The sequence below is a fragment of the Anser brachyrhynchus genome, assembly GCF_964034855.1.
Source record: "Anser brachyrhynchus genome assembly, chromosome: 3".
Taxonomy (NCBI): Eukaryota; Metazoa; Chordata; class Aves; order Anseriformes; family Anatidae; genus Anser; species Anser brachyrhynchus.
Window position 1 is genome coordinate 112,041,695 of NC_137696.1, and position 27,848 is coordinate 112,069,542.

The window sequence follows — 27,848 nt, forward strand, 5'->3', positions numbered from 1 at the left end:
CAGTCTACCTGTAGTTACAGAGGCTGTTTTACAATGACACATTATGACAAATAGAAGTAAAATTCCAAAGAGTGAAAACGGAAAGGGAAGGGAAGGGAAGGGAAGGGAAGGGAAGGGAAGGGAAGGGAAGGGAAGGGAAGGGAAGGGAAGGGAAGGGAAGGGAAGGGAAGGGAAGGGAAGGGAAGGGAAGGATATTGAAATTTTGCTCAATATATTTTGGATACTTGCAAAATGTGATTTATGTTATTTGCCATTAATACTGTCACCATATCTCTTGTGTAAAGCTTATGTCTTCTTCCTCCAAATGCTACTTAAGCTATTTTTTCCATCATGCCAGAAGGAAATCTTGTCCAGGTAAGTCTCGGTGGAGATTGCTAGTATCTCTCAATTTATGGATTTATGGTTTATTCATCATAGAGAAAATAAATGATGATTTCTGCTTAAGCATACAAATTCATGGTTAAAACCTATAGACGTACATTACTATTGTGCTTCTTCATGTTCCTCCTTCTGTGTGTCCTACTCATTTATATTCAGTCTTAAACTGAGTCTCATGCTTTGAGACTGTGTTTCAATGAGGCTAAGTACAATGAGGTATTAACCTTGATCCAAATCTGCTTGTTCTAGCTCACTGCAAATAAATAATAGCAACAACAGTAGTTTAAAGACTGTGGGTGGGATCCTGTCCATGTAACTTAGGGATATAATTGTACTTTAATTATAGACCCTTAGGGTAAAATTTCATTTCATGTAAATGTAATTGTTTGCTACACAGATGTCTACATTTGAGCTATTTGTTGAGGTTCTTTTTATATTCACTGGAGAAAAAGAGACACTTAGGGAGACAATTCTTCTCTACTTGAGGATGAGATGCATCATTTCCTCCAATGGAACAAGAGGAAATTTGTTGTGTTGCACAGATGAGTTCAGGGGTTTCTGCTTCACTAAGCTCATGTTGTTTATATGTGGAAGGTAGGTCTCTAGGAGAAATGAAATATCACTACGTGGCTGGTGCCTCAAATAGAGATTTCAGTAAGGTTATAAATATCAACTTCTGATTTCATGATGGTTATGATATGGATGAAAAGACCCTTATAGGCACTTTGAGAAATCTTTCTGTGAATAGATTTAAGAGTATCACAAAATTATTTGCTGGACAGTTGGAAGTATTTAACAGATACTAGTGCTAATTTTAAAGAAATTGTGTTCTTTGGTATTCCTGAGAACACATAATCTAACACTTCTAGTTATGCTAAATACAGAACGAATTATTTCATCACTAAAATAATTTTCCTTCAGAAATAGCTGTTTCTTACAGATCACTTTTTTCTACCAGGTAGGAGAGAGAAAATTTATAATTGGCACAGTCTTCGTAAATTTAGCAATATCTTGTGAAATGCAGAAAAAATATATTGGGCTTACGAGGATCTTCTTTCTTCTGTGTGGAGGTCTGACTGAGACAGAAGTGTATAGTTGGGCTGGTGTACATCTGCAAAACCTGTGAAAATCAAATCTTGTGTGACCAAGAGGAAGATATACTAAGGGAGCTGCTTTTTGTCCTTCAATCTTTTTCAGGGTATTTGTGGCAAAATATATATCAGCAGATCCATCCAGAGGATCATTAATTATCCTTTGTTTAGCCTGTTCCTGATATAATATCTTCGATTCTTCTTAGTCATGCTCAAAAAACATGCAGAAGGTCATTTCTGAGTTAAAATATCAAGGGTACAATTTAGCTTTAAACTTGTAAGAAACAATTAGGAGTAACTGTGAATTCAATAAAACCACACTATCTATCTTAAAAATGTTAAAGAACAAAATAATATATATAAATATTTTTTAAAAAATATAAATATTAGAACTAACAATATTTCCACATTTGGATCTAAATTAAGCTATTTTGAACTCAACATCCTTAAATGAAAGCCCTGCCAGTCATCAGAAATTTTTGAAAATCTGATCTTAAGTGATATCTCTCCTTTTCCTAGATCGGCAATAATCTTCATGGTTGCCCTGTGGACTAAAAAGTGCAGCAGTTTCTTGGAGACTTCTTTCCTCATGTTTACAAGTGATACTAATACCTTTTACTTATTAATATGTTTTCCTTTGACCTTACATATATTATTTGGCACAAGGACAGCAATATGAAAATGTTGGTTGGAAAGATTGCATTTAATTGCATTTAGTATAATTAGAAGGTCATGATAGCCATGTAAAGACAGGGAGTAAAATCACACAAGAAGAAAGATACATGGCTTTGATTTTACCCTCTAATTAATTGCATTGCCCAAAACCACAGCTGTATACCATGAAAGAGGACTAAAAGTGATCTTGTGATGACAGTTATGTAGCTATTACTCATTTAACCCAAAGCAGCACTTATGTTCTGCAACAGCTTTTTCTAATATTTCTTTTATTATTTCTCTCTTCACTGTAAAATGAAACAAATAAAATGGCAACATGTTCCAATATATCAGTAAAAAGTTTAGAAACATATTTTCTTCTGTCTTAAGAGAGTTCTTTTTGTAATACTAATTCCAGGCTTGCTGAGAATTTGTCGATGAAAAGTAAAGAAACCTGAATTTTTAATTGTTGCTTAACCAACTATCTGAGGTGATTAAAACAAACAAGAAAGAAATAGGAATGAATGAATAAACATATTTGCCAGTTTGAAAAGACAAAATGTTTTTTTTTTGGGGGGGGGGGGGGGGGGATTAACCTTATTTAGAATTCTCTTGTTACAGAGGATTCTAGATTTAAAACAGGTCAGATTTCCGCAGACAGACAAATTTCATTCAAGCATTTAAAACCAACTTTAGATGTTCAGATAGCTAGTTAACTCTTAAGAGTCAGTGAAGTGGGCAAAAAAAGGCAAGTCCTTTATGGACTCCCCTTTCCATTTACCTTTTTCAGGCTGAATACGGGATGTATGCATGTAAACTGCAGCCCAGGCATAGCACTCATTTCTGCAAATATTTGATAAATCATGTATACCACTTGTGTTAGGACTTCAGCTGTAGGTCTATTACAAAGATTTTATCAGTGTTGGACTTATCTAGAGAAGTACACCAAAAAAAAATAATATATATATATATATATGTAAAAGGAATGAGGTTAACCTTCAAAGCTTAGGCCATAGCAAAGAGTAAGCAAGAAAGAACTAGACTAATTTAACATCATTCATATTTACAACTGTACAGAGGTATAAGATATGTGGCTACCTGGCTACAATTTTCAGGAGGCAGTCTGTGATGTGAAGGTGACATCTGATGTGAAAGTAAACCACAAGACCATTTAATTTAACTTAATATTTTCCCTTTTAGTTCTTTAAAACTTAAATTGTATGGGCAATATGTATCAGGTAGTCCAAAAGACATGAGATAGAGGAAGAGAAAGCAAATAATAGGTTCATTCAAGACTCACTCAAAACTGAATGACATTTTACAAAAAGTTTCCATTCTGTGCTTTTTCATGTGAGTGTTTAAAGAAAATTTTTGGACATTTGAATTCTTTTTTCCCCTTACCATCTTTTCATCTTCCCTCAAGGGTTTGTACTTTATTTCCCTAATATTTTGCTATAGAAACTTGATCTTATTTTTGACAGCAAAATCAATTCTACAAGATAAAAAAGAGAATTTCTGCACCTCCACCAAGAATAAAGCATTTAGACAAGGCACCCAACAGAGGAGTGTGGATGCTTTGAGGTTCCCTTCTAAGAGCTTGTACTGCAGGGTGAGGGAGAAGAGCCAGCCTGCAGCCACCACCTGGGGAGCAACCTCCCATGGGCAAGGCCCATCTAAGTGAGTTACAAGTTGGAGCTGCTGGTCTTCTTGACTCTGGAGAATGCTTACAGTACCTCCTCTCTGAATTTAAGTACCTTGGCTATGTACTTTTACATACCTTGTTCAGAAGGATGAATCTGAGCCTACAGACATGCTGCAGAGGGGTTCAAGAGCATTTTAGTTCCTTTTATTTGCTTCACTGGTGAATGAAAGTAACAAAACCAGCACATGTACACATAACTAAAACACAGCATCTGATATAATGCTGGGTAAATCCCTCAAAGCCTGCCTCCTAACAAGTATGTTACACAGTCATACACAACATTACTTTAGGAAGAAAATCTGAATGCAAGATAATATTCCTTCAAAATCTGTAAAGCTACAGAAGTTCAGAGGTTTGGGTTTGCAATTTAACCTATTTACAGCTCAGTTAAAATGTACACCCATTCAGATTTGTCTGATGGAAATACCGAGTATGACTCACTAGTTCCATAATTTGTATTTTATTAAACCCTGTCAAAATACGATTTATGGCTAACCCAAGACAGCCTTGAGACACAAAAGCAGAAATCTTTTGTAGGTGTTATATGACAGGTGTTAGTCTGAGTTTGTTTCTTGCGTTTGCAATCCATAATTTGCATGAGAATAAGCACTCTGATTTCAGCTAATTGATATGTGCCTCTATCTGTCATGTCAGTCTTCTCCATGGCAGGGCAGATGCCTTCCATAGCGTGGGTGCCATCCAAAAGTAACACTGCAAACATGAGGCCCTGCTCTAACCTGCCACCGCTTTCAGCCCACTGCCGAGGAAGTTTTAAATTCAAGGGATCCCTTTTTTTCCCTCACAGCCCTTAGAAGAACTGTATCACTCTAAATGTGAACTAAATTCTTTGCACTGTTCTGGAGCACAAGAGCAGGGCTTGCTAACAGAGAAGGTAAGAATACTTGGACCAAGTCTGAAAATAGAGAGGGTAGGATGTCCCCAAACTCAGGTATTATTTGGCAAGGATGAAAAGGGCCTTTTTGAGCATCCAGGGAATCAGTCATCTCTAAAGTATACATTGAATGGTAGTCTGATTTTAATTACTGGTACTCTAGCTACACCACATTTGAAATTTTCTACATGTCGCCTTCTAAAAGCAGGTTTCTGAAAGGATTCTCTCCATAAGTGCCATAAGGATCCAATTAGAGGCGATTGCTTGATTTCCGAGTCCTTTTGATCAGCCTTTGGTAGTGGCCCACTTCTGAATTCCTCCGGAGCTTTCAGTTTCATTGACACTCCAGAAATAATACCTCGGCAGGATGTCACTTGGTGCTCTGAGCTCTGATACACCCTCTATTCAGGCACCGGTACTAGACATTATCACACCACAGCAAGGGTCTTTTGCTAACAGCAATAAAGCTGGCCAAAAAATAGGAGGACTGGAATTGTTAAGCACTTTCCAAAGCTTCAGCTGTTCAAAGACAAACAGCTGAGTCCTGTCTTCAGAGAATTATGGTGTCTTTTGCTGAAATCAATAGAGAGCTCCAGTTTGAGCCTTTTTTGTACACTTAGGAGATTCAAACAAGAAGTATTCATGATATAACATAGATACAATCCTCCTTTAATAGGAACTGACAAAATAAGCACTGCACATCTTCCTAGAAGATTTTAATTTACATCATTGTGTTAAAGAGGAATGAGGAGAATTCTGCTTTACTTTAACTATTAGGCAAAGAGTGGGAATAATCTGGACACTTTTTTATAATAGGATGGAAGGGGTCAATGCCCTATCCAGTGAAATGTCCTGCTCTGTTCACAGAATCCCATTTCCTACATTTTCACTTACGTAGCTCTTTCCTTGTTCTGAAAGACTGTGGTGATAAAAAGGCTGGGAAAACTTACAAATTTCAGCAGTCATCCTGGTTTCAAAAGGACAATATTGGGCTAAAAATAACAGTCCATAAATCAGAAGTGTTCCAAGACTTCTGCCATAGACTGATGCTTTTTTTCTGCCTTCAGCTGATAAGAAGATACTACTTGCAGGATATTAAACACTCTCTAACATGGATATAGCACCTTGGCTCCAACCTCAGTATTACATAGCTCTGAAATTAGTTAGTGTTTTTAAGGAAAGAGGCAGACCGTATTAAAAGTCTCTTCCTTTGGAAAAAAAAATAAATTAAAAATCAGTTGTGTGTGGCAAATACCACCTCATAGCCTCGCAGCATGCTTTTGAAGATTAGGACTAGTTAACTAACTGTCCTTTCAGAAGTTAATGTGTTTTGGGGGTTTCATCTTGTAGAATAGTAGCCTTCAAAACATAGCATAATTCTTTTTTCACTTGCCTTTTTTTACTGATGACAAGCCAAACCAAAAATCATGTTATTTTAAAAGTTTGGCAGGACTCTGCAATGCCATAGTACTTCAACAAAAATGCATTTTTTTCCACAATGTTTTCCTTCATTTTTCGTTAAGTGTGAATGCTATACCATGTAAATTTGTCAGGTGTTTGTGAAATGTGTGTATTTAACTGCTTCCTTTCTATAAAAGCATATATTATTTTTACAGCTTATAGTAACTTTGTTTTAATGGTGCTTTAGTTCCAATGGGAATGAAAGAACATGTTGGTCAGACAAGTTAGTGTTGTCAATATTCTTATAGGAACTTGTTTTAATGAGGAGAGCTCCTGTAGGATTAATAACAGTAATAAAATAAAATAGTTAACACTTTTGTAAGTTTTTACATCTTCAGTGCCTGTGATATCTAACCTACATGTGAATTAAAGACAATCCTTTCAAGAAAAAGGAGCTACAGCAATTTACATCAGCTGAGAAAGATATAGTTGCATTTGAACTAGCATTTTTATAACAAAGTTTATATTGAAGGAAAACATTTCTAAATACAATCCCAAAATGTAAGTGAGAGACTCTCCTGGGGAAGAAAAAATTAAATTAAATTAAAATAAAATAAATAGATGATTGTGTCAAAAATCTACTCTTTAAATGACTCTGTGCTGGTTTAGCCACTATATCTACAGCTTTTTCTTTAATGTCTTGGTCTTTCTTCATGAACTAGTCGCAGTCTAATGTTTAAAAACAGCCTCTGTTATGAAAAAATTTAACTTGATGAGTCACATACTCTTAAATATCGGTTTTAAACATGACTAGCAAGCTAATATGAATAGACCCCTCAAATGCTCCCACAGACTTTTGCAATAGCTTGTCACAGTTCTTCCCTGATTAATATCAGTGTAAGAGTAATATATTTCAGAGATGTAAAAATTGATTAAATGAGCATGTAATTAACATAATACTGTTTTGTTGTTGGTGGTGGTGGTGGTGTTTGGGGCAGGAGAGTATTTTTGATGAGTAGCTGTATTGTAGGTAGAAATGTTATCTTTTTCCTAATGCAGAATTTTAGAAGTCTTTTTTTGTCTCCTTACATGTTTCTCAAAGGAGTGGAAGTTTAATACCGAATGTTGACACATGAAAGGATTACATCTGTATAAGACTATAAGACTTTGCTACATTCTATTTTTACCATCTCAGTTCTGTTAGACAGTCTCATCCCAAGCATTAAAAAAAAAAAAAAGCAAACAAACAAACAAAACCAGTTAGCACAACTAGTTCTGTAGTTCTTTGTACCAGCAAAGTACTGATGCAGTTATATTGATTTGATGAAGATGATTTCCTGAATTCTCTTACATTTCCAGTGGGAAAACTTTTGTGTTTAACACTTAGGGATATAGGTGATTTTCAGACAACAGGTTTAAAATGTATATTTTGTATTCTTTATGCTGTGTCCATGATTAGAATAATTTTGATGATATTTTCTGGATTTGTTTTTAAAAAGAGAGTTGTTTTCTCAGATTTTCTACAAGAGAAACCTGAGTCTGTTCTCCTGTAGAGAGAAAAAAAAAAAAGCATCAATTAAAGACTAGCTTCCCTACAGCAATACTATATTTGGTCAAGCACCATGACTCATCTTTCCTAGAAATACTACAGTGATATCACAAAGTCTACTTCCTTCTTGCTCCAAGTAGGTTTAATCTCCCAAGTATACAGGGAGTTCAGTTTTCAGAAAGCCTTTAGATTTCTAATGCAGCAGTGTTTCATTTGGCCTTGGACACATAGCAAAGCAAGTGTTAAGCAGCTCTTCTCCCACTAGCAATTTTAAAGCTCTGTTTTCTCCCCTGGTTGAGCCAAAAGTTGTAACATCAAGCCCCAAAATAGCCTGTGCAACCTTTGTGAACTCTCTGAAATTAGTAAAGGCAATTATCTGGCTATATCTGTCTAGTCTTACCTTATGCTGAGAGAGGAAAGACACAGCAGTAAGCAATGGTGAGGAGCAAGTAAACCAGGAATACAGTGAGAGTCCTTTGGAGACCTACTGGAAGTGAAATTACAGCTGCAGCCTGCAGCAGTACAACTGTATTTTATGCTTAGATGGGGAAAACAGGATTAAAGACTGGCTGTCCGGCAGAACACTGTTTTTTTGCTCTGTCTGGCCCGGACAATATATAATATTCACAAAAAACTACGAAGGTAAAATATTCAATTTGTACAATGAAATGGTTCCTGTTAAGTCAGCAGATGAAGCATTTCCAGGCATTTTTAAAAGTGTACAGAATAGCTGCTTTTCAATGCCATTGGTGAGAGAAGTTTTCTGTACCCACCGATTCACTCACACTGAGAACAAATGGGTTTAGAGTAAGAGAAAGGTACAGAAGACATTAGTGTTGCAACTACAGTGTGAAATCTGTGTGGCAGACCAGTGGGTGTCAAACAAAAGGCACAGCTTGGAGCACTGTCAAAGGCCGAATGCTTATGTTTTGGGAAATTGTCTCATGATGTTAACTGTTGTCAATCCAGTGATAAATACCATGGAGTCTGCAAGAAGTTAGGGGTCTTAGAAGATGTACAGGTCAATACAAAAAGCACAGTCACTGTGATGTAAGGGGAATGCCAGAAGATTTCAGTGTCATCAGTTTACAGATGAGCATGGAGCTCATGGGCAATCCAGCAGCAGCTGTGTAGCTGAAAATAAATTGTTATATGGATTCCTTTATGAGGGAAAGAAACAAGGAAAAGCACAGAACTCAGTCAGGACCTTTTTGATCTATCCTGTCACAACGGGGTTATAAAAGTCTACTTAAAAAGAAGACATTTCAAAAGCAGCTGAGCTTTCAGTGCCTATGAAAAGGAAGTATTTTCTTCCATAAGTATCACAGAAGAGATCATATAACTGTACATGACATGTACAAAACGTCTATGCTGTGTTCACATAATCATGAACAACATTACTTGGTAGCAAATAACCAAGGAAGTCCGTTGAACTGGCTAAATGAATAGGATTTAAATTCCTTAACAGCAGGTACCTATATATTAGGAGCTAGTCTAAGCTGGTTTCTAGTTTGCCCCTACAGCTATTGAGGAAGAAAATATTTAAAGCTGTGAAAAGGACCAGATTGTTGTAGGTGCCTGCCTCTTTCCATTGAAACTGGCTGATAAGCTAAATGGGTATGCTGCCATTCAGAGGGAGCTGGACAAATCAGAGAAGTGGGCAGAGGGGAAGCTCATGAAGTTCAAGAAAATAAATGGCTAGTTCTGCACCTGGGTAGAAACAACTCCATATACCAGTACATGCTGGGGACTGAAAAGCTGGAAAGCAGCTTTGAAGAAAAGGCCCTGGGTGTCCTGGTGGAAAACAAGTTGAACGTGAGCCAGCAAGGCACCCTCATGGCAAAAAGCCAACACCTCTTGAGCTGCATTATGCAGAGTGTTGCCAGCAGGTGAAGGGAGGTGATCTTCCCCTCTGCTCAGCACTGTTGATGTCACACCTGGAGTGCTGTGTCCAGCACAACAGCTACTGGAGAGAGTCCAGCAAAGGGCTCAGAGATGATGAAGGGGACGGAGCATTTCTCGTATGCAGAAAGGCTGAGAGAGTTTGTGATTCTGTGTAAGGAACTCAGTAACCTAGCTCAGTAACTAACCGTGATACCAGCAAGAAGATGGCTTTCACACAGGATTCCTTCAGTTCTGGAAAACCAACAAAATGTAGATAAGGCAACTGATGTATCCTGGGTTTGCATTGAAACTTTTTTGTACATGAAAACAAAAATTGAATATGGAGAATGAATAATTACTGTATTTCATAAAGTTTCTCAAGCATCTCAGCACCTTTATAAAACTAAAGATGCTTTTTAATCTTAAACACCTTTAAAATTCTGAACTCAGATTGGAGTGCATGAAACACTGCAAAGTGAGCATTAAAAAATGGGGCCACGCATGTCTGTTGTGTTTTCTATGCTTGCTACCAGCCATGCATATGCATGCAGTTTGCATGGAAAAGAGTAAATAAATTATGACAGAAAGTATTTATCCAAAGACTAACGAGGATAGACTTAGCTGTGAAGGAAACTGAAGACAGGCATAAAAAGAGATGCAATGTAACACTTGATTTATGAAATCTTTATATTAGCTGTATTTTACATGGAATATAATATAAGGTCTTATCAGAAGTTACTAAATACCAGTATACAGAGATACATCTGTTTTTGGTTTTCACATGAAAAGAAGTTATCATACTACTAAAATGGTACTGAAATATTGAACTACTGATATAAATAATAGATATTTAGGATGGGGCCACTAGTTGGACTAGTGCTGGGACTGGTGTACCTTAAAAGGCCTACCAAAAAACTGCCTGCCTTAAAAAAGGGGCTAGAGGCAGCCTCCTCTTCTTCAACAAATAGTATCAGTGGAGACAGGTGAAAAACTCTCCTCTGAAGAGCTGTTGTGCTGCTGGATAGCTTTGCTCCCTGTGGAATACAGGTAATTTAAGAAAGTTGTCTAGTCCACCTGAGTTAGTGCCTGGAGAGTACAGGGAGGGTATAGCATGCCATCTATATATGATGCAGCACCAGCCACAGTCACCTGACGTTGGGATTACTTCTTAAAGTTGGAGTAAATTTTTACAAGTCAAAACTCTCTGGTTTGTTGCACATATGTACCACTGTTGGTTGTAAGAACAAATAGAGTAGACCTAGAACCACTCAAATGAGGTCTGATGCTGGAAGCAACACATTTCCCTAATCCCCTGCGACTGTGCAAGGAGGAAGGGTTGGTCTGTGGGAAGCTCCACGCTAACACAACCTGCTGTTTCCAAAGCCAGTGTACCTCTGCACAGCACTGCACTGTGTTGCAGAGAAATGCTAGCACAGGAGCCAGCTCGGACATCCCTGCACACCACTGACAGCACTGCGCGGGGCTGTTTTCTGGAAGCCTGACAGGCAAAAGCTGCTGTTGTACTTAGCCTTTCTCGGTGCTTAATTAAATACAGGCTGCTACCTAGTTACATTTTTCAGCTTACAGGCCAGCATATTTTCTGATATATTTTTTCATTGCTGAGTTTGATGACTGTACAATGAATGAGAACAGCTTCTCATAGTGAAGCACTGTCAAATGATTTTCTCTGTAGCTGGATCTGCTTCCTCTGCCTACTGTATGTTTCTGGTTTATTGTGAAGCCACTAATTTCTTTCATCCTGATAGAAAGCAGTAATATGAGAGTTAAGAATTGACATCAGGCTCTAGACAGGTGTAGATGAATAAGTCGGTTCTTTCTTAATGTTTTATTTCCTTTTTATTTTGCAAGTAATTAATATGTAGTAGATGCCCTTTTTCATTACAGAACCACTTCTCCCCGCTTTCATAGTGCCTATTGTATTTAACTCAGTTTTAAATATCTTTTTTCAGCCATAGTTAAGCCTTGCCACCACAACAGCTTAATTTCTTACCCTCCCCTGAACCACCCACATGCTACAGCAAAAAGAGTCTATGTGGTTTTATCTTCATTTGCAAAAGCAGCTGGTCTCAACCTGTTCCTACACTGAGCATTTCATTTCATGCTGAGAGTGTTGCTCCACTTTGTTTTATCATTCTAGGCTCTAAGAGGCTCCTGATAGACCACAAAAAATCTCAGCAATGCAATGGAAGGAACTAACTCCTTAGCAGTGATCTAACTGCCTCCAGACATCACTTTTCGTCTGCAGCACAGCACAAGACTTTAGAGACTTCTGGCAATTAAAACAGTGCTATTAAGGGCCATGTCAGATAAAGTCTACCATGTCTTTGCTATCTGAGACCTCATTACCTGGGTTGTTCAAAGTTGATCATCCTGTCTGCTTTGAAGAGGGGGAAGCCCAAGCCTGCAATTACTTATCTACACGTTTGAATCTTGATAAGGCTTAGTTTTCTTTAGCACCTCACTCACTAGGAAAGAACCATTTTTAAGATTTATATATTTCAGATTTGGATTTCTTTTTCAGTCTTTGATGAGAGCAATATGACCTTGTTAATCTTTTTTCCTGAAATTATAGACAACTTGTCATATCTCAAGTTGGTGTCCTGTCACATGTTGAAGGCATCTCCCACCTCAAGTTCTGCAATGAGGGGTTCAGTCCTCATAATTCTCATTTCTTGCCCTCCTGTGTTTGTGCTGGGCTAGCACAGCCCTAAGGTTTGACTTCAGCTTCCTTACATGTGGTTGAGGAACCAGCAACATATGTTCCCAGAACTGCAGCAGGGGAAGGAGGTTGCTGATGGAGCAGTAAATATGACAGTGTAGTAAATATGAAATCTTGACTGTGAAATGCTACAGAGCTACGTGATAATAGTTAGTCAAAGCAGCAGACTAAATATAATTTTAAACACTAAGTATAGAGTAATGTACATTGGAAAAAAAAATCACCTCTACTATACATAATTGGTGGTTGGCTCTGAACTAGATATTACTACTGAGAAAAGAGATCTTGGAGTACCTCTGGTCAGAAAGGCAAACCTCAGATCAGGCATCATCAGCACTCAAAAACAAATTGCATGATATAGAGTATTAGGAAAAAAAGTCTTTGCAAGATCCTATGAGTCTTCGATCTCCTCTCCTCTCCTCTCCTCTCCTCTCCTCTCCTCTCCTCTCCTCTCCTCTCCTCTCCTCTCCTCTCCTCTCCTCTCCTCTCCTCTCCTCTCCTCTCCTCTCCTCTCCTCTCCTCTCCTCTCCTCTCCTCTCCTCTCCTCTCCTCTCCTCTCCTCTCCTCTCCTCTCCTCTCCTCTCCTCTCCTCTCCTCTCCTCTCCTCTCCTCTCCTCTCCTCTCCTCTCCTCTCCTCTCCTCTCCTCTCCTCTCCTCTCCTCTCCTCTCCTCTCCTCTCCTCTCCTCTCCTCTCCTCTCCTCTCCCCTCCCCTCCCCTCCCCTCCCCTCCCCTCCCCTCCCCTCCCCTCCCCTCCCCTCCCCTCCCCTCCCCTCCCCTCACAATATAATCAAATGAGAAAAAAAACAAATTATAAAAAGTAAGGATAAAGAAGAATCTTGCACAACTCTCATATGAGTCCTAAATGGATTGTGACTAGATAGACAGGAAATGGATGACTGAAGAGCAATGTGATAGTTGTCTATAAATGGCTTTGAGAAAAGTTATTCATGTTTATTATAATGTAAAAAGTAGAAGGAAGTATATGAAGCTACCAGGTGACAATAATAAAACAATGTGAAAAGGGTTTTGTTCACACTACATTTATATAAATTGTGCAACACATTGCTCTGGTTGTCAAACTTTACCTGGCTTCAAAAGCAAAAATATCTATTAAACACAGGGTAGCAATTTGGGCTCAGAGTGTCCCTGAGTGGCTGGTCATGGCAGCCTGGTAGCTGTCAGTGGATAACTACTGAACTTCATTGTGCCCAGGTTCCTTGCATGCCTGTTGGGGTTGCTAGTAGGCTAAAAGGATTTTTCTGGATAACCCAAAATAATATCTACTATAGTAATATATACCATTTCTGGCATGTATGCCATGAATTTAACGTCTTTAGATTAATGATATTAAGACCTAATACGATTACACACAGACTATGAGAAGGTGGCATACTTTGTTGCTGGAAAACAATAAATATTGGTTCCTAATGTAGGTTTGAAGAAAAAAAAATGTAAACTGATTACTGTTGCAGTCCTTTTTTCTTTTCTTTTTCTTTTTTTTAACAAACACTGTTGTTTGTTTTCAGTTCTGAAGGTCTCTCATGAAATCTCAGTAGTGACAGGTGACTTATTTGCAGTGCATCAGCCACTCAGTTCCTGCAAAGCTATCATTTTATTTAAGAGCTCATACATTTTTATCATTTACAATATCATTTAAAAATGCTTTTTTTTTCCTTGAGTAGGCAAAATGGCATATGACCTTTAGGTGGGGAAAGTGCGGTATATTACTGAGAAAGATACTGATTTAATCTGTGTTAAAGATTAAAGGACTGCAATCTATAACTCTTATAATAATCTATAACTCCTGTTCTCAGGTATAGTGCCATTCCCTTTGGCACTTGTTTTCAGAGGAAAGGGTGGTCAAAACTGTGTACAAGTTGCCAGACTGGATCTTCTGTTTTGCCATAAACTTCTTGTGTGTTTCGTTCTAGATGAAAAATGAGGGTACTTCTTTTTCTTTTGTCTCATTTTCAACACTTTCTTCAGTCAATCAAGCCTATTTCTTTACATATAAGAGCAGCATCTATCAAGACAGAATACTGATCTTATTTGAGATTCTTAGGTATTGCTACAATATCATTAATGTAAGTAATAAAATAATAAGTAATAATTCGACTTTGGTAGCTTTGCATTTCCAATGTGTCATAGGACAGAGCAACTGAGAACTGAATTTCTCTACCAAATTTACAGTATTGCAAACAATACACAGGGCAGCTGAATAAAAGAATCTAAAATTTATCAGGAATCCATTCAGCCATGTTTCTGTTATGTTGGAAGAACGATGCAATTGAGCAGTTCTGTAATTTCATCAGCCTCTTGGATATAATCTAATTTAAAAGTTATTGTACTGAAAAATATTTATTCAATGATTCAGGAAAACAATATAGAATGCAAACCATTAAAGCCACCCTCAGGTTATATCTTTATATTCTGTTAACTTTGTACAACAGCTCCAGGTTTTCTTTTTCAGTTTCATTCAAATAAAGGAATGAAACACAGCTGCTGTGTTGTGTAAGTTTTGAGAGGATAGAAACAATAAAGTGTAGAATCAAGCAGAGTTGCATCTTTTGATTGTATGTGTTTATGTTTTTGCAGGTTTGCGTTAACAGCTCCATGTATTTTTCAGTGTTCTCTAATAGTGATGTAGCTCCCAGTTCTCTAAAAGCCTTGACCTGAGGTACCTGACGAGTCCCACTGAGGCCAGGTTCAGCCCTGTTTAAAGGTAACTATGCTTGTCTGTGAATCTGTGCACTCCATCCCTCTCATTAGTACCTTCCTCCCATATTCCTGAGCACTGTGAACCATGACGATATGCCTCACCAAGCGTGTAGTCCTTAACACTACAGTGATCAAATGCTGCAACCCAACCTTCATCAGGCAGACTCCATTCTGTGCTTCCAGAGTTAACTTTCTACAGCAACTGTTCTACTCTGCTGAACTTTGTCTTTAGTCTGTTTCTTTTGATGCCTGTCTTAGTAGCTTCTTGCCTCCCTTTTTCCAGCCACTCCAGACTTCCCCATGGAAACTTCATTCTGATCTTGCAGCACTGGTTGCCAGCAGCTCCCTTCCAGCTTTCCTTAGAGCCTCCCCCAGATTCCCCACTCCTAATTTACAACCCAGAACAACATCTTCCTCAGCAATCACCCTCCTGTGACTCCTTCCTCCTCTCTGTCTTGCCTGGCTCCTTCCCCTTGCCTGGAGTAGATGTCCTTTGCCCTTCTCTTCCAGCCTTACACAGCTCCTGTGCTCCTCCCAGGAACTCGTGGTGGGGAGGAGGCAATATGACAGGTCACTGAAAAAAGCTCTGTTCCAATACCAACACGTTTGGCACAAAATACACAGAGTTTGGACAAGAGTCTTGTGGGCCTGATCCAATTTCCACTGAAGTCAATGGAAGTCTTTGCTCTGACTTTAGTGGGTGCTGGATCAGGCTCTGGTGGCTGGTGACTAATGTTCTTTTCATTGTATATTTCATAATGCAAATATCCACAGAGGAACATGACCCAGAGAAATACAAGGTACTTATTTTTCAATATTCATTCCCAACTCCTGGCAACAGCAATCTAACAAAAATATTGTTTTAAATGCTATCCAAGGAGACTGTTTATCTCTATTCTTCACCTAGCAGCCTAGAAAAACAAACTTCCAGTTTAGAAATCTGTTTGACTAAGCAGACATTTATATGAGAAAAGACACATTGAATCTTTGTTAAAATAAAATAGATATTATCTTTTGCTGCCAAGTTAAAACTCTTTGCTACCTGGGCTCCCTTCCTACTTTCAGTAAAGCTGTCACTTGAGGTATACAGGACCATCACTTTGCCGCTGATAAAACATTTACTGTGGACTACATCTTAACCTTAGCTGTGCAAACTTGCATATTTATTATGTTAATCCCTACGCTTGAAATCTGAAATTACTATCTTGACCAAAATAAATAGTAGTTGGAAAGCCCTCAACTGTTTTTCTTTCTTCTGCAGGTGTATTCCTCATTTAATTTGGGGTGTGTACGGTGGAAATGATTCAAGTCAGTATCGACTACTCCCACAAAAAATATAGATGTTTTCCATCCTTAGACTTCTACTGTATAGTGAGAAACAGTTGTCTGTGCTACATTAGGACACAACATGTGAATATGAATGTAAAATCTACAGCCACTTCAGTAAAATGAATAATGAAGATATAAAAAATAATCTAGGCCCTCCATACACTTAGATTTAGCCTCAAGTAATTGGCAGCTAATATCTTCAAAGATTTCATCTCCACTGAAGATGCTTCTGGCCCTTACAGGTTATTAAAAAAGAAAAGAAATAATTGTCTCAATCTTTGTCTCCTCAGTTCTCTATGTGTAAAATGGGAATAATGCTGTCAAGTAATCTTAAATTAATACTTTAAAAATAAGTGGATTAGTGTATCTGTGAAGCCCCCACATTTAATGGCAAGGTCATATCCAAGATATAATTAATAAATTTGTCTATATTGCAGACTTCAGCTTTGACATGCTTAAAAACAAAACAAAACAAAACAAAACTATATTTAACAATAGTGTATAACTCACCATTCAATGGACAGGAGAAAAATAGGATTTTGGAGTGTGATAGTATTATGATATGTCTTATCATGAAAATTAACACTCACTGTCAAGCTAGTCTCACATTTTATATTTCATGAGTGGTGATTTTGTATACTTAATTTCTTTATATCTTTGAGCAGGCTTGCCCATTGAGTAGATCACAGAGAAGTCCCCAGGAGATGTCACCTTGCTTGTTCCTTGGCACTTTGCTTGGTCCTTGGGGGAGACTGGAAGCAGGCAGTGGCTGGGAAGTGCTATCCTGGAAGCAGATGCCTTCGCTCCCCAGGGCTCTGCATGTGAGCATGGAGCATGTGCCCATGGTACATGTCCAGTGCTTTCTTGCACATGCATTCGATGGCATTGTCATATGAGTGCATAAAAACAGACACTTTGGGCATCCCAGCCTGAAAATAATGCCACTATTTACTGAGTTTTACTCGTTATGACTGGACTTTAGTCCATCCTCCTAAAAGAGAATATAAACCTGAACATTAATTTATAAGAATTTAAAGGAAATAAGGAAGATGCATTTTAAAAACAATATATGGAATGTGCACATATGTCTTTAAAGCATTATTGTAGCTTTAACTGTGAATTTCAGCAATATCTGTGCAATGCCAAAGTATAAAACTTCAGTATATAAAATGCTAAAACTTTAAGAATGTGGGTCAGTTTTCCCCATATAAGTTATCTTTATCATGATAAATTCATGTTAGCATGTTTTGTTACTCTTTTTCATGAGAATAAGATTTGTGTTGTCTAATCTATTATATTGATTACACAATGATGAACTGCTTTGGCCTTTTCAAAATGCTCTTATGGGGTTGGTTATCCATTCCAGTTCATTTCTGCAAGCTCCTATGGTTTAAAGATGAAAGAAGTGGAAAAGCTAGCCAATAAAATGACATAGTTGTAAAAAGGTTAAAGAACTATGTAGCATTTGGCTAAAACTGACAAGCATTAAAGTTTGGATTTCTCATTCTTATGACAAAGATGGTAATGAGAAGAGAAACCAGCAGTATCTCATCCATTTTTACGACAGTGATTGTAATTAAATTGGAAAGGATATGAAAGCAACCTGTTCTTATTATAATTTATATGTCCTTATCTTACAGCCCTTCCTCAATTCTTCTAATTTAAAGTCAGCATACTAGAGTAACCTTTGGACAGTAATTCTTTGGGAAACATGCATGACTCTATGTACAGACTACTGTGTTAGAAAGTGGTGTATATATTTCTAAAGAGATTGATTGATATCTTCTGATATGAATATTCTAGATTAGAAAAGGAATGTTTTAAAGTATGGATAACAATTTTACTGCTTGATGGTCCCCAAAGTGAGCACATATGTCATATGAATCTTTTGTGAGCCATTATTCACATTTAATTCACATTCGCATTTAATAGGATTGATCTTTACTTTGGAGTGACCAGTGATTCTAGACTCAGGAATTTCTGTCTTCCATTAACTCAAACATTAACTTTTCTCAGGAAAATGGAAGATAAAAATAAAATGAAATGACAGGAATCAATCACTTTTATCAGTATGGTAATACATAAAGGAATCAATTTCCTACAGAACTGTATGAAAATGTAGGACTGACTAAATATTTCACCATGGAAAATTAAGTTTTGATTAAATGAAGGTTTTCAAAAAAAAAAAAAGAAAAAAAAGGCTGGCCTACAGAGAAAAATGTAAGGTTTAAATAATCATTGTGAAGATTTTGATACCATATATTGGCAAAAAGTTTATTTTTCATAGACTAAATAAAGGTAATGTTTGATAAAGTTATTATTATGTTTTTTTTTTTTATCCAGTACACAGACAGTTCTAAAAGTTTCCTGAGAAATAATGACTGTTTGGCTATCATTTAAAATCTTGGTTAGGCAACACTTTTTAACTTAAACTCACCTTTAAGCATATGTACAAAAAAATTAACCATGATGAGTTAGCTCAGGTCAGCATCTTTGAGTAACAAGAATTGGAACCTTATGGCAGAGCCCAAGGAAGAAGATGTCTATACAAGCATAAGAAATGTCTATGGCAAGAAATGCCAAACACAAATGACATTTGAGAATGGCCTTACATACTGATACAGTTGAATTTATAGAGGTCCTGCTGTTCATAGACTTATAACATGACACTATAGTTTCTCCTCTCTCACAGGGTGTGGATCATGCTATGAAGCCAGTCCTCAGCCTAATGTTGTTGTTGTTGCACTTTGCTCCCAGGATTTACAACAGCTCAGAACATTATTGTATAAAGACCTACCACATTATTATATGAAGTTAATTGGAAACATTCTAGGAAAAAAAAAAAAAGTTTTAATCTAGTATGTTATGTACTTATCTTGTATTTAGTCTTACACATTGTAGTACTTGGGTTTGCAAGCAGCAATATACTGTCATTTCTCTGTTTATTTATTTTTTGTAATTTAAATGGGGATAGTTTTCTTTAAAGGTTTCCTATTCATAAATATTTGTAATGATATAAAGCATGCACGACTGTATATTATTAAAAAAGTAAACAGATTTGTGATTCATTTTCAACTTCTGGTCAAAGCTTTTTTCATCCCAGCTGGGGTCATCTCTTTGTTTCTGCTACTTTGATGACACTGTATGTATTTGAAAGGTTAATACAAACTGTTCTAGTTTGCAGTGTATGATGCAAAATAACTGTTTTATCAGTAATTTATCTGTTTTGTTCCTTTATAAAGGTGGGCCTCTGCAAAGATGACTGTTTGCTTTGTCTGGGACAGGGTGAACTTCTTGAGCAAAGCTGTGCTCGCTGAAAACCATTGCACACACAAAGGATGCAGGACAGAAAGAAGGGGTTATGTGAAAATGCAGTCAGGAGGGAGAAGGAGTACAAAAGAGTCTGGAAGACTTTGGAGATGATCACAAAGAGTCTGCATATGACTAGGATTCTGGCAAGATGGAAATAGGCCAAGAAAAAAAGCTGTTGAGTTGCTGATCTTAAGTCAAGCCTGGTAGAAGAGTCCTTCTGCAAGAAACCTGTGAGGAAGGTCCATCCGAGAGTCATTTCAGCTGTTTTGGGGTAACAATAATTGAAAGTGCCCCTCAAAATTCTGTCCTGACCTGGGAGCCTCATCAGGTGCTTTTTTTTTCCTTTTTTTTTTTTTTTTCTTTTTCTTTTTTTCTTTTCAGCTAAAATAGTGTAAACTTGTGCTTTGGGATCCTAAGATCTAAATGTCTGCAGATGGTAATCCATCCAGAGAACTAATGATGTAAGTGTGATGCCCTGGGGCATATGTGTCAAAGAGCATTATGAACTTGGCATGAGCTTTTGCAGGGGAAAAAGGAGAGGCCACAACTCCTGTGCATACATTTTGGTGCTGTGGAGTCTGAGGCAGTTTTGGATGCAAGATCTAACTTTCAGCCATAATAAGAGAAGGCAACAGTTTAACTTGAAATTCCAGGTTCAGTTCCTGCAGGTGATGACTTACTCATCTAATAATGAGGCAGGAGATATAGTGCTGTTGGGATATACTTGCTAAATGCACCATTACTATAATGACTTGTAATTAGACACTAATCACCATATAAAATGCTAATAGAATAAATGTACTTGATAATTTTCATGCTCCTGGCAAAAGTCCTCTAGGCATACCATTTTCTCAAGGGCATGCTGAACAAAAGCAGACTGAACAAAAGATTTGGGGCATGGCAGTCACATAACTGTTGTTTCTCTTTTGAAAGGGAATTATCGGTGGTTTAAGGATCATTTTAAACTGAAGAACCTGTTAGGTGCCATTCAACTCACACTTTCTGCCTCTGTGTCCTTCTGTCTTCCTTGTCTCTCTGCAACAGCAATTAGCTATGGGGTTATGGCTCTGCTTGTCAAGAAAATGATCCAGGTGGAAATTAATATCTTCTTATTGTCAGATTACATTTTAGTCTGCTTGGTGGCAGGAGAAGCATTTGGTTTGAAGATCTGGGGAAAGAGTCATGGAAAAGGACAAGATACTTCTTTTGGTAATGGTCTTTGCTTATGTCAGCTTAAATTAATTGTTGATCATAACCTGACTTAGAAGGCAATAGCAGTCTGCATGTACACAGGCAGGTGCCCTGTGTATATGCTGTTCCCCTGCTTCACATCTGGATACTCGTGGGCTCAATATACTCACAGCTAGGTTCCCACACAAACTGTCTCTGGATAAACCCTATTTCTATTCATCTTTTTATCCCCCATTTTGATTCATTCTTTTTGTAAATATGCCGGTTAGCAATCTCCGGGTGTAGAGAAGGCTTTGATAGCTTTGGCTGGTTTCCATGTCAGTTAGCAGCATTATGTCATGTATATGCCTGGTGAGAAGAAGGACTCTGTACCTGATCTGGCCACCTTTTACCATCTGTGGTTGATGTGATGACTAACTGGCTTATTCAGTTCTTTGACATTGGAGAAGATAAAAGGAACAATATTTATAGGGAAAAGTAATATCTTTTATTTAATCATTTGTGCTATTTATGCTGATTTCTCTTCATGTTTTGAAGTCCTTATTTCAAATCAAAAATTTAGTTCCTTCTGGATAGAATAAGAATGGTGTCATAACTGGCACATTTTTGATGGTTATGAGAAGAAAGGTAGGAAAAGATAGGCCACATCCTAGCATTTTCCCCTTCAAATCTATGGCTAAAGTATCACAGCTGCTATTACACCTGGAGTATATGGAAGAGTAAACAATCAGTGTCATATCCTTTAATCTTGTAATAGCTGATATTTTTTAAAATGTCTGATTTTTTGTCATTAGATTATTGAGTCTTTCTTTCATGGAAATATACAAGAAGGCAAACCTTGCTATGACAAGTCCTCCGTACAGGTTTGCTGAATCTCAGGACATGTAAGCCTCCATAAATGATTCAAAAGGGATAGAATTGCATACTGCTCTGAATATTATCAAGGATTTGGTTATATTCATTGTAAGACTGAGTCTCTTTTAGTACTCCCAGATTTTTAACAATTCAGCAAAAGACTTTCTTGGACATACTAGCAATAACATGCCACCAGCGTAACTTGTTATGTAGTGACATCACTTTTTCTCTTTTGTGAATTCTAAGGTTACCATAAATCATCTAGACAAAAAATGTGAAGCTTAGATTAAGTAATATGGATAACAGAAGACCAGCATTTGTTAACACTTTTGCTTCTCTCTGAATTACTAATAGCTGATGATTTGCATGTTGCATGTATCACTAATATCTATTATTGGCTCGTGGGAGTTCTGCTTATTGGTTTTAGTAGTAACAGCAGATGCTGTGGCATAGGACAGGTTAAATGAGGTTTTAAATAGATAACATTCAAAGGCATATAGAAAATTCTCACCTACGATTGTTTTCCATCAGTGCATAACCTGGGATAGAGGAAGACTCAGATTTTAAAGTGTTTGGGACTGCAGGTCTTAACATCCAGGCAGCCATGTGTTGTTTGAAATCCAGACTTCTGTGTTGTGCCCCTCTCCAAGAAATTTCAAAATCTGGACCCCTGAAAATGAATGACAAAACAGTGGAAAACTGAGTAAGGCTTAAACTGGAGAGATGAAAAATCACAAAATTTGGAAATCTCTGAGCCCTGCATGCCTTAGTAAGACATCCTCACCCAGGATCCACAGCTTGGATTTGTTTTCTAACCCTTGGTCAGGGCACTTCCTTGGGAGATGTGCCTCTCAGTGTGAAGGGCTGAACCATGATCTCCTGCCTTCTACATGAGTGCTCAAGCTGTTCTTGAACTACTGTGTTAAAGGGGGATAGTAGCTGTTGCCAAGACCGACATAATTTCAAATAAAGTATTGGTTTATGTCATGTTGTTTATGCAGCCTGAGTCAACTAGATCAAGGTGAGACATCTCAACTGTATCAGTGCTTGGAGGCTCTGCGCAAGTGCAGAAAACAAATTTCACTTTCCTTAGATATATGTGGACTCACCTCAGGGTAAAGCAAAAGACTCACTCTTATGGACTGGATTGCCTCTGTTCTTTCTCAATCCCTTTTTTTTTTTTTTTTAATGTTATCATAGATCTCAGTTTCCAATTGGAATGATAGCAGTAATAACACTGACTATTTGAAAAATGTGTTGTTCTATAACCAAGTATACTTGAAAACATCTGTTTTGTTTTGTTTCATTTTTAATAATTTTGCTAAATCCACATAATAACAGTTTACCTCTGATTTATTTTGATGGTTAATTGTTATATTTGAAATATCTGTAATTATTATGAGGTTTCCAGATACATGATGAGCAGCATGCAAATGGCTGCAGTTTCAAACTGCAAGCTATGTAAGATCTAAATATTTGTTACAAGATTCAGTCAGCTAAAGAGACTAATAAGTCAAACTACTATGGTAAAAGTAGATAACAGTTCAGGAGGAGTTACAGTTGATACTGTCCCGTAATGTGGAGTTAAATGGACAGTTCGATAAAAGGAATCTAAATGCTACGTATATATATATATATTTGTTACCTTCATACTTAGTTTGCATGAATTTGCAGAGAGTTTTTGGAGTTTTATTTAACGCCCACAGAAGACAATGTCAGACTTTCCATTAACTTTAAAGGTAGGTGGACTTGTTTATTAGTCATTTTAGCAAAACCCAGTGATTTTCCTGTCAGCTTTGGGGTGCTAGTGATCCTAGACTGCTCTAAAAGACATTTTGAGAGATGTGTATCTTTGGAAGATGTTTGAAAGATGCAATGCATATGTTGCAAAATCCAAAAATCACAACTTTTTACAAATAGGCAAGAACCTACAGGATTACTTAAATAGAAAATTGTATAATTTCCAAATCACTGCTTTCACTGACAAAGAAGTAGAACAGTAAATAATAGATTTAGAAGTAACATCTAGCAGTAAAACATTTTAGAGACTGGTAGCCTTCAGAAAATTTGTGTGTCTTGTAAACTGCTTGGAGGAGAGAGTACTTTTCTGCTGTGCTTCTGGAATGCCTCAGCACAACAAGGCACTCACAGGTGCCTGAAGCTTTACGCAGTTTTGCAGTATAAATAATAACTGTAATACCTACTAATTGTTAATCGAAAATAAAACCCAAATGCAGAACAAAAATTCCATCTGAAAAGGCTTAACGCAGCATGAAGACATCCCTACCTGCACGGTTCTCCTACACCCAGTAGAAAAGAAAAAAGAGAAGCTGCTACCAGAGTTTTATAGGGAACATAGCTTTTACTTGTGACATTAGATGATCTGTCAGCATGTTTCTCCTTTATGTTTTCTCACTTATGTAAATATGAGATGTGTTCTGCCCCATGATTATTTTGAAGCTTTGGAATGAATAAAATGTGGTTTGCAGTTATTTTACAGACTGATATAACATTCAGTCATCTATAGGGCTTCACTTTGTTCAGCCAACAAGTCATGAAACATACATTAACACAGCGTAAGCAAATAAGGAAGGAAGGAAGGAAGGAAGAGAAAGAGAGAGAAAGAGAGAGAGAAAGAAAATCGAGATGATTTAAATGTACTGATGTAATGTTTTTTTCCTAATGTGCTGTTAAAGGAGGGGTTATGTCATGATGTACTAGCCACTGACATTATCACATGGAAAATTAACTTCAGATCAAATGCTTCCAGATCAGATATTATAGGATTACATTAACTTGTGGATTGTCTCAGTGGCGTCTCTTTCAGATGTAGATCTTGAGATGTCTTAATTTTAGTCAATATTTTTAGTGGGCATAACAGTTCAACAGTTACACCCAGAATTAATTTGTTGGGTTGCTTTAAATACCTTTCTTGCTCCATCAGAAAGCATCTGATCATTGTTACTGTGGGTATACCTCAATGATTCTATGATTCTATACGAACATGGCATGCCCTTGTTTACTAAAATTAACTCTAAAGAAGGGCTAATTAACATATCTTGAGTGGTGAGCTTGGTTTCACTGCTTCTGATACTCAATTGAGCTTCAACATCAAACATTAAAAAGTATTTTGACAAGCTTATAAACTCAAGTTTTGATTTGGTACAGCAAAACTTTGTGTAATATACCACTGTCTTTATTTTTCATTTTATCATTGAGTGGTTGTGTTGCAGTAGCCAGGAAGATATGACAATACGGGCTGAGCAAATCTGCAGTGAGGGACTAATGCCATGTATTAGACAAAAGTAGAAGAAACGGATAAATCATCAGTGTAATAAGAATAGTCAAGGTTTCACTGTGAAAAACGTCAGTGTAAACAGGAACAGAACCTTTCTTAAACCTATATATATTGAGATTTTGGCACCTCAGTTTCAACCAAGTCTTATCCAGTGTCCAAACCACCTAATTGCTATAAGCCCTGCCATATTTTGTCCATGCAACACTGTTTGAACTGGATTCCTGAAGCTAGGTATATACACGTAGTTGAGATTACTTTATTCAAGGTGAAATTGCACTTCCAGAGCGCCATAGCCATAATCACCAATACTAGATATTCTGCTCTACCTGCCTGTGATATTTGGTCCAGACAGGAGTCAGAGACCTGGAAAAACCGTGATTGTAATCAAGGGTGAGTTCAGATTCAAGCAATTAGGGCACATATTCAATGAACAGTGCCCTCATATTCAGATTCATATTCCCAAGACTGCACAAAAGTGGAAGCAGTTATGGTCTAATAGGCAATGTCTATGTGTATTCCAAAGAGTGGGATCTGAAACACTACTTATAGAAGATTTCTCCCTTCTCTGCCTCAGACTACAACTGCAAACCTTCTTAGGCTATGTGGAGGAGATCACAGAGCCCAGATCTTCTGTTTTATTAGTCAAATGAGCAAAACTAAGACCACTATACAAGATAGTGACTATCAGGAGGGAAATGAGATCCCCCCTGACACCTTTCTCTTTTATAAAGGGCCAGCTGTGCTCTATGAGTTACCTGAGTGGAGGCCCAGGTTCTGGCAGGATGGACATGCTCATCATTGACTACTCGTTCCTTAGGCATTCACCAAAGAGAGTCTCATTTATGTGTCCCTACAGTGCCCTCCGGAGGTCTTCAGGGCCACCTGCAAGTTGTCTTTGGAGCTTGTGCCTACACAGCTGTTCTCAAGTTAGTGGAACTGAGCACGAACCCTGATGCCCAGTACAAAGCATAGTAACTGAGACTTTAATTAAAGCCATACTGAGTCAGGAACATTCAAAGGATAAAGGAGGATAGCTGAAAACGAAAAGAGTGGAAGCCAGAGAATGCTCTGCTCCCAAGTCTGAGCATAGAAACTGTACAGAGATGGGATGGGAGGAGGGGTCACAGTGATGGGGCATGTTGAAATAAGTGGAAGAGGGGAAGGATAGGGGATGGATGATATGGATGTGCACAACAGAAGATGAACGATAAGCAATGAGAGTCCTTATCATTCACAAACAAGCCATTCATGTGCTACTGTCCTACAGGTATAATAGGTGATTTGTGGATTAATGCTTTATATATGGATCAGTTGCTTTGTTTACTCCACAGATGTTTTATATTTTCCACTGTCCTCTCTTATAAGGTAAAACTAACTCTTAATGAGAGCAGCAGGTCTAATTGAATGGTCTGTCTTAGGATTTGCTATTGTTATGATTCATTTCTCCAAGGTGATCAATCTTGGTAGCCAACTCAAACAAATGAAAAAATTGTAAGCCTTAGGTTGAAATTACATAGAATTTAATCAACGCATAATGGTTCCCAGATGAGACCTGTATACTTTCTTATACAAGTATGCAGTATGTTTGTTAACCACAACACAGTTTGCCTATCTTTCTCTAGGTGAAAGATAGAATTTTTCATGCAGGGAAAAACATCTAACAAAAGCAACTGAGAAGCCATTCAGCTTATTCAAACCAGGACAGGATCTGATTGTATCCACACTCCAATCAAGTTTGTATCAGACTTATTTAAGGGGAACTGAATACCTAAGAAATAACTTAGTGTGAAAAGACAATCTAAGTTGCTGGCAATTCCCAGTAACTAGGGACACCATGTGCACAGATGATGAGATTTAGGTGCCTACCTCATTTTTGTGTTTTAGAAAGCATTTGTCTAAGCTCTTGTTCTTTTGTGGGTTTTCCACGGAAGATTTATCAGACAATCTGATGAATTGGCTGCTTTGTAAAATGTAGTCAATTTGGTACAGCTCAGTCAATGACAAAAGAGCTATGATAATTTGTGCATCCATAATGAATCCTGAGATTTTCTAGTTGTACATTTGCTAGCAGTGGTGTGATGTATGTGTAGGTCTATTTATTTATTTATTTATTTATTTTCACTAGGAAGCCTGCTGTAGGCTTCATTTAAGAGCTGCCTTAAAAACAAGGGACCGATTTTGTTCTTAGCTCCAATAGTTTAAATCTAGAATAATAACTAAAATGATTGATGCATTTAAATTGGAGATTCAGAACATTTGGTAATCTACTTAGCTGAGGCAAGTACTAACACTGTCATTTTTCCTGGTGAATATGAAGCTTCTACAAGTTCCTCCACCACAGCACACAGTTGCCTGTGATTTCTCTTCTCTTATTTTGGCATCGCTTCATACTTCTTCAGTGAAATGAGTTTCAGCTTACACCAGAAGGAAGAGAAAGGAAGGCCTCTTTAGTATCCTTGGGGAAGCCAAAGTGTATTTGCAGAGAAAATACATTGAGAAAGAAGAGGAATAATGTGTTTATTTTGCTGTCTTCACACAAATGCTGCCATATATATAATTGAGGAAGAAGGCATTGCTCTTGGCAAACAAACTTCTATCAAGTTCAAATGTCTGGAAAAGTTTGTGCTTTTCTCTTGATCTATCTGTTTTGTAAGCTTTCACAGCACAGACCAGAGCAACATGAGTCTCAATGTGCTAAGACAGAGCACATAAGAGCATAGGCTTTGATACAGAAATCCTTTGGAAACACCTGCCCCTAGTTACCTTTCAGAGAGAAGGGTTGCTTAGACACTGTGGTCCTAGGGGAAAGAAGTCATTGCTGGACAGGAGAGTTCAACAACCGATTAGCTCACC

General features: G+C 37.5%; 1 long non-coding RNA gene across 3 annotated transcripts in view; it reads left to right on the plus strand.

The window, feature by feature from the left end:
- The window catches only part of LOC308193460, a 47,268-nt gene extending 27,549 nt beyond the window's left edge, over positions 1-19,719 (plus strand). For 2 of the 3 annotated variants that reach the window (XR_013949651.1, XR_013949652.1), the window contains 4 exons: positions 285-354; positions 14,888-15,014; positions 17,005-17,160; positions 19,032-19,461. This is a non-coding gene — a long non-coding RNA (uncharacterized lncRNA). Of the gene's footprint in view, positions 1-284; positions 355-14,887; positions 15,015-17,004; positions 17,161-19,031; positions 19,462-19,581 lie in introns of those variants that run through there. The other variant, XR_013949650.1, reaches the window with a different exon arrangement.
- The last annotated feature ends 8,129 nt before the right edge of the window (positions 19,720-27,848 follow it).